The 6,859-nt window shown below is 52.7% G+C and overlaps 1 protein-coding gene across 7 annotated transcripts in view; it reads left to right on the top strand.

Annotated features, from left to right (window-relative positions):
* CCDC125 (coiled-coil domain containing 125) overlaps positions 1-6,859 on the top strand; it is a 48,522-nt gene continuing 41,663 nt past the window's right edge. For 6 of the 7 annotated variants that reach the window (XR_011382078.1, XM_070056828.1, XM_070056826.1 and 3 more), the window contains exon 1: positions 1-331. The gene's annotated coding sequence lies outside the window, so the exon portion shown is untranslated. Of the gene's footprint in view, positions 332-1,806; positions 1,899-6,859 lie in introns of all 7 variants that reach the window. The other variant, XM_070056825.1, reaches the window with a different exon arrangement.

Here is a 6,859-nt window from a genome sequence, read left to right as displayed (position 1 = left end):
GGGCGTCCCGTGGCAGGAATTCCTCTGGCCTGCACCGCCCTCGTCTTCCTGGTCCCGAAAGCCTCGCTTTCCAGGGCCGTCGGGGCCTCTGAACCTCAGGACGCCTGCGGTTTACGCGCACTGGCGCCCACTCTGCGGCGCCGTTCACTGCGCCTGCGGAGATTACTCCCGGGGGCTTTGAAGTGGGAGTGAGGTGGGCCCTGCTAGCCTCTGGCCTCTGAGCAGCCGCCGACGCATTCCCCTTTCCCGCCCTGGGCTCCACCCGCCGGTCACCTGGCCCGGAGGACGCGCGGCGGCGGCGGAGCGCGCGAGACTGGCAGTTCGGCGCCAGGTGAGCGCGCAGACGGGGGCGCCGGGGCCGGGGCCGGGGCCGGGGCAGCGGCTCGGGGAGAGGCCGGCGCCCAGGGGGCTACCCCTGCGGCGGGTGCTGGGAGGGCGTCGGGGGCCGGGCTCGGCAGGTGCAGCGGGGGCCGGGGCGGGGAGGATCCGGGCAGGGCGCGCCCGCTCACGAGCTCTCCGCGGGCGGTGGGCGCGCTGCGGTCCCGCTGCCTTCGCCGCCGGCAGCCTCACGGCCTCCCCGACATCGAACGTTTAGCGACGCATTCCAGAGACACTTTGTGTCTTTAGCACTCTCTTTCATTGAGTTTTCCTATTGATCTTTGAGTGGAAACGACATCGTGCCAGACGCAGTGTGGTATCCTGGTTTGGATCCTGGAGCAAACCAAGGGCTTCCGCAGGAAAGCTTGAGCAGATCCTAACGAACTCTGCGGGGTAGTCAAAGGCATGACCCGATGTGAGTTTGTTAATTTTGATAAACGGACTCTAACCTTACCCTTAGGACAGCTTCGGTAATGGGTTTATAGGAATTCTTAGTACTAGCTTTGCAGCTTACAACAGATCTAAAATCATTCTAAAATAGAAATCTATAAGGCAAAATCCTTTGGCTAGGGAAAGCAGGCTGTTGTTTGCCAGGCTCTTGGCCAAGCCTGGCCGGAAATAGGTGTCTGTTTGACCAACTTGTTTGCTAAGGCAGAGTTGTCAGGCTGTGGGGGGGACGGGCCTCCAGGCAGGCGACCACACTTCCTATGCAAGCAGACGGGCTCCCTGGCTCCCTTCCCTTGGGGTGACAGGCTGGCATGGGGGATAGAACCCCGCGTCAGCTCACGTGGGAAGTAAGCAATGCATGGAGCTGTAGATAGGAGAAATCCCGACAGGCCGGAGGAGTAGGGAAGCAGCGCTGTCCGGAAGTGCCGGCGCGCGAGAAACGGGGCCTGAGAGCAGGTGCAGCCGCTCCGATCAGGGTAGACTCACCGAGCGCACCCCGAGAGTAGTAACACATGAGGCTGGATGCGACAACGAGCCTCACTGGAAAACAAGATGGCACTGTGATGATACACGAATTGGGAGCCGTGGGCTGTTTGAGGGCAAGAGGAGAGGCCTGTAGCGTCTGCGTGGGTGGGCTTGACTGGGCTGTAGCGTGTAGGATGGCGTGGGGTAGCTAATTAGCAACCGAGTGGTTTAGTCCAGACTTGAGACATTCCACCAGGGCAGTGAAGGAATGTACAAATCGTTTGGGGAGATTTTTATGAATCTAGAGGACTTGGTAACTGAAGGCATATAAGACCCTAAAAGAAAAAAAAAAAATGCCAGTTTTGCACCTGGGTGTTTGGAGCGTGGGTTCCACCCTCCGGTCACCTGGCCCCCAGGACACGCATTTGCGGAAACAGAAGACTGAGGAGGAAACCCAGCCGGGGGGTGGAGAGGATAACCGATTGGTGTTTGAACAAGCCTTTGACTTGCTGGCAGGATCTCCAGCAGGAGACACGTCCTGACACAGGCCAAGAGTGGCAGCCACACGTACCCGGAAGGGACAGGAAGAGGAGAAGCAGCCTGGGCAGGTAGATGGGAGGCGGTCGGGGACAAAGGAGGTGTGGTTTCTGGTGGGGCTGAGAGCCGGTGTTCCAGGGGCCTGGGCAGGCTGAGCCTCTGCAAAGGTGGAGGCGGGGGTGGGGGTGGGGTGCTGAGGAATGAGGCTGGGAGAGCAGCCGGTGATGGCTCAAGTGCGTGGGTGGGCCTCTGCCACCCGACTGGGAGACCTGATGGGGTTCCTGGCTCCTGGCTTCCACCTGACCTAGTCCTGGCTGTTGTGGGCGTTTGGGGAGCCAATGGAAAATCAATCTCTCACTTGCTCTCGTTCTCACTCTTGTACTCCCTCTTGAGTTCTCTTTCCTCTTACAGATTTTTCCTTTGTGTTGACCAATTCGGTTTTCTTTGCTGATGGCTGACTCATCTTGAACACATAATTCCTTTTTTTTTTTTTTTTAAGATTTGTTTATTTATTTTATTTAAAAGGCAGAATTAGAGAGAGAGAGAGAGAGGTCTGAGAGGTCTTCCATCTGCTGGTTCACTCCTCAAATGGCTGCAACGGCCAGATCTGGGCAAAGCTGAAACCAGGAACCAGGAACTCCATCCTGGTCTCCCACGTGGGTTGTAGGGCCCAAGTGCCTGTGCCACCATCTGCTGCCTTCCCAGGTGCGTTAGCAGGAAGCTGGATCAGAGGTGGAGGGGCAGGACTGGAACTGGCACTCTGATATGGGAGGCTGGTTTCGCAAGCAACAGTGTAGTGTGCTGCATCACAGCACCAGCCCCAACCAGGTCGTTCTTAACGCATGCCTGAGGTTACGCTTACTAAGCAAGAATCTGATGTACAAGAGGTAGAACACAACTTCCCAAGGGATTAGCTTTGATTCAATAAATAATTTCCTATCTATATTGACAAGTTAAAAGCAAGCTGATCTGCTTTTTAAGGAAATAGCCTTATAAAAGAACCAAGATGGTTTATGGAAATCTGGAGAAAAATAAGTCCAGTGGGCTGTGTTGAGTATTGTTCAAAATAGCTGTCTGAGGCTTTCAGCCCTACTTGATGTCATAAATAGTAGACACTTAACAGACTCTGATGTTAGCTCATTGGGATTCTCCAAGTGGTATGACATAGCGGCAAGAGTATGAGCTCTGACGTCAGGAGCCTGGATCCCAAATCTGTCACCAGCTCTCTTGTTAGCTGTAACTCAGCCCCTCTGTGCTTCAGCTTCAGTGTCTATACTTAAACAATAATGGCATTGTCTTGTGGAGTGTAAATAGAATAATCCAGGTTAAGCACTTAGAACAGTGCCTACTGTGTGGAAAGCAAACACGTGTACTAGCTACTGTATCGTTAACAAAAACTGTTGCTGATTTAATGGGTACCGGTTAATCATTTTCTCATCTAAATGAGCACAACAGGTTGATAAACTTTCTGTTTTGTCGTGTCATCCAGTTTTGTAACAAATGTTTAGCATCAAATTGTTTAGGTGTAATTTAATATAATGAAATGTACCCCCTGCAAGTGTACAGTTTGTTCAACATGTAGAACTTTTCTGTTGTCCCCAAAAACTTCCCTCCCACTGGAGTATGGCCTCCCACTGGAGCTGGCCATACTCTGTTTTCTGTCATTGTACATTAGCTTTGCCAGGATTTCGCAGGACCAGCTGGGATGTGTCTGTGAAATTCACCTGCTGTGTTGTGTATTTCAGACACCGTGTATCTGTTGCATGGCTCTGCCGCAGCTTGTGTGTTTGCCTGCTGATGGACATTCGGGTTGTTTGCAGTTTTTGACTAATTGAAGTAATGTCTGAACATTCATACAGACATTTTTGGACATAAGGCTCTGTTCTCTTGGATAAATATGAGGACTCTGATGGCTGGGTCACATGTTTATGAGAAACGGACGGATGGTTTTCCACAGTGGTTGTGGCGTTTTGTTGTCCGCCAACAGTGTGTGACATTTCATTTGCTCCACACCTTTGGCAGCACTTGGAATTGTCAGGGGTGTGTACTGGGACCTCCTGTGTCTTTTTTTTTTTTTTTTTTTTTTTTTTTTTTTTTTTTTTTTTGACAGGCAGAGTTAGAGAGAGAGAGAGAGAGAGAAAGATCTTCCTTTTTCCCTTGGTTCATTCCCCAAATGGCTGCTACAGCTGGCGCGCTGCGCTGATCTGAAGCTGGGAGCCAGGTGCTTCCTCCTGGTCTCCCATGCAGGTGCAGCGCCCAAGCACTTGGGCCATCCTCCACTGCCTTCTCAGGCCACAGCAGAGAGCTGGACTGGAAGAGGAGCAACTGGGACAGAATCCGGCGCCCCGACCGGAACTAGAACCCGGGGTGCCGGCACCACAGGCAGAGGATTAGCCTAGTGAGCTGCGGCGCTGGCCCCTCCTATGTCTTAAATTTACAGTTGTCTGGTGACTGGTGATGTTGAGTGTCTTTATGACATATCTGTTCACATCTTCTAAGGGCCTTCTTTATGACATATCTGTTCACATCTAAGGGACATTGTTTTTAACATTGAAAATATACGGCACTTGGAACTTAAAAACAACAGAAATTCCTTCATACGTGACTACATTTGCATGGTAGCAACATGTTTGTTTCTTTTTAGGATTTTTTTTATTTGAAATGCAGAGTTACAAAGAGAGAGGAAGAGAAACAGGGCCGTGCGCACACACACACACACACACAGATTTTCCATCTGCTGGTTCACTCCCCAAATGGCCACAATGTCTAGGAGTGGGCCAGGCTAAAGCCAGGAGGCTATAGCTCCATCTGTGCCTCCCATGTGAGTGCCGGGGCCCAAGCACTTGGACCATTTCCACTGCCTTCCGCTGCCTTCTCTGTGCATGAGCAGGGGCTGGATCGTGAGTGGAACAGCTGGGATTTGGACTTGGGCCCCTTTGGGATGCCAGTGTTGTAGGTAATGGCAGCCTGCTGTGCCACAGGGCCGGCCTCAATATGTGTTTTTTAAAATCAGGGCCAGCGCTGTGGCACAGTGGGTTAATGCCCTGGCCTAAAGTGCCGCATACCATATGGGTGCTGGTTCGAGACCTGGCTGCTCCACTTCCAAACCAGCTCTCTGCTATGGCCTGGGGAAGCAGCAGAAGATGACCCAAGTCCTTGGGCCCCTGCACCTGTGTGGGAGACCCAGAAAAAGCTCCTGGCTCCTGGCTTTGGATTGGCGCAGCTCTGGCCATTGTGGCCAATTGGGAGTGAATCATCGGATGGAAGACCTCTCTCTGCTCTCCTCTCTGTGTAACTCTGCCTTTCAAATAAATAAATAAAAATTTTAAAAAAATAAAATATCTATAAAAGTTAACTTCTATTTATTTGAAAAGCAGAGGGGGTGCGGGGAGGGTGCTTCCATCTCCTGGTTCACTTCTCAAATGCCCACCACAACCTGAGCTGGGCTGAGTCCTAAGCCAGGAGCGAGAACCACTCTCCTGGTCTCCCAGGTAGGTTGCTGGAACCTAGTTACTTGAGACATCACCGCTGTCTCCCACAGTCTGCATTAACAGGAAGCTGGAGTCAGAGGCAGGCATCAAATTATGCTCTTCAGTGTGGGTGTCTTTTTTTTTTTTTTTTTTTTTTTTGACAGGCAGAGTGGACAGAGAGAGAGAGACAGGGAGAAAGGTCTTCCTTTGCCGTTCATTCACCCTCCAATGGCCACTGCGGCCAGCGCACCGCGCTGATCCGAAGCCAGGAGCCAGGTGCTTCTCCTGGTCTCCCATGGGGTGCAGGGCCCAAGCACTTGGGCCATCCTCCACTGCACTCGCTGGCCACAGCAGAGAGCTGGCCTGGAAGAGGGGCAACCGGGACAGAATCCGGCGCCCCGACCGGGACTAGAACCCGGTGTGCCGGTGCCGCAGGCGGAGGATTAGCCTAGTAAGCCGCGGCGCCGGCCTTAACCTGGTGTCTTAACTGGTAGGACAAACAGCCACTTTGTGGTTTTGATAGTGTTGTCAGGTTATAGGCCCAACCCACTCATGCACACTACTAGAAAAACAATTCATCTTTGCTGGTGGGCGGAGAGAGTTATTCCTAGGTTCTTGTCTCCACACATGAAAGAACTCAAGGAGATGTAGATAACGTGGAGCAGGAATGTGAGATGCATTTAAAAATAAAGGGGAAGTTTACATTCAGACAGGGGTACAGGCAGCCTCAGGAGGAAGTTAGCATTGCAACGAGCAAGATTTGGGGGTCATCCTGCTATGGAATAGGGATGGTGCCTGGGTTAGGGCCTAATTAAATATTCAAAGGAAGCCAGCGCCGCGGCTCACTAGGCTAATTCTCCGCCTTGCGGCGCCGGCACACCGGGTTCTAGTCCCGGTCGGGGCGCCGGATTCTGTCCCGGTTGCCCCTCTTCCAGGCCAGCTCTCTACTGTGGCCAGCGAGTGCAGTGGAGGATGGCCCAAGTGCTTGGGCCCTGCACCCCATGGGAGACCAGGAGAAGCACCTGGCTCCTGGCTTCGGATCAGCACGGTGTGCCGGTCGCGGCGGCCATTGGAGGGTGAACCAACGGCAAAGGAAGACCTTTCTCTCTCTCTCTCTCTCATTGTCCACTCTGCCTGTCCAAAAAAAAAAAAAATATATATATATATATATATATATTCAAAGGAGACAGAGGTTGGGGTGGGCGCACCTGGCGGTCTCCAGGAGTTTCACGCTGTCCAATGCACACGTGGCCGCAGAGCACGTGTTGGAATCTAGAATGTCCGTGGCATCAGGTGCATGGTGGGGAGTAGGTGTGTCGGGCCTGCGGCCACGTTGCACCAGCATGGAAGGGGGTGGGGTTTGGGAGGTGCAGTCCTCAGCCCCTCCTCGCTGTCACCCTGCCTGCATCGCATTTTCTTTTTTTTTTTTAATTTTTTTTTTTTATTTTTTTGACAGGCAGAGTGGACAGTGAGAGAGAGAGACAGAGAGAAAGGTCTTCCTTTTGCCGTTGGTTCACCCTCCAATGGCCGCCGGGGCCGGCGCGCTGCGGCCGGCGCACCGC

This window comes from Oryctolagus cuniculus, chromosome 14 (genome assembly GCF_964237555.1).
Source record: "Oryctolagus cuniculus chromosome 14, mOryCun1.1, whole genome shotgun sequence".
Taxonomy (NCBI): Eukaryota; Metazoa; Chordata; class Mammalia; order Lagomorpha; family Leporidae; genus Oryctolagus; species Oryctolagus cuniculus.
The sequence above is the reverse complement of the archived record's forward strand: the minus strand, read 5'-3'. Positions and strand labels throughout refer to the sequence as shown.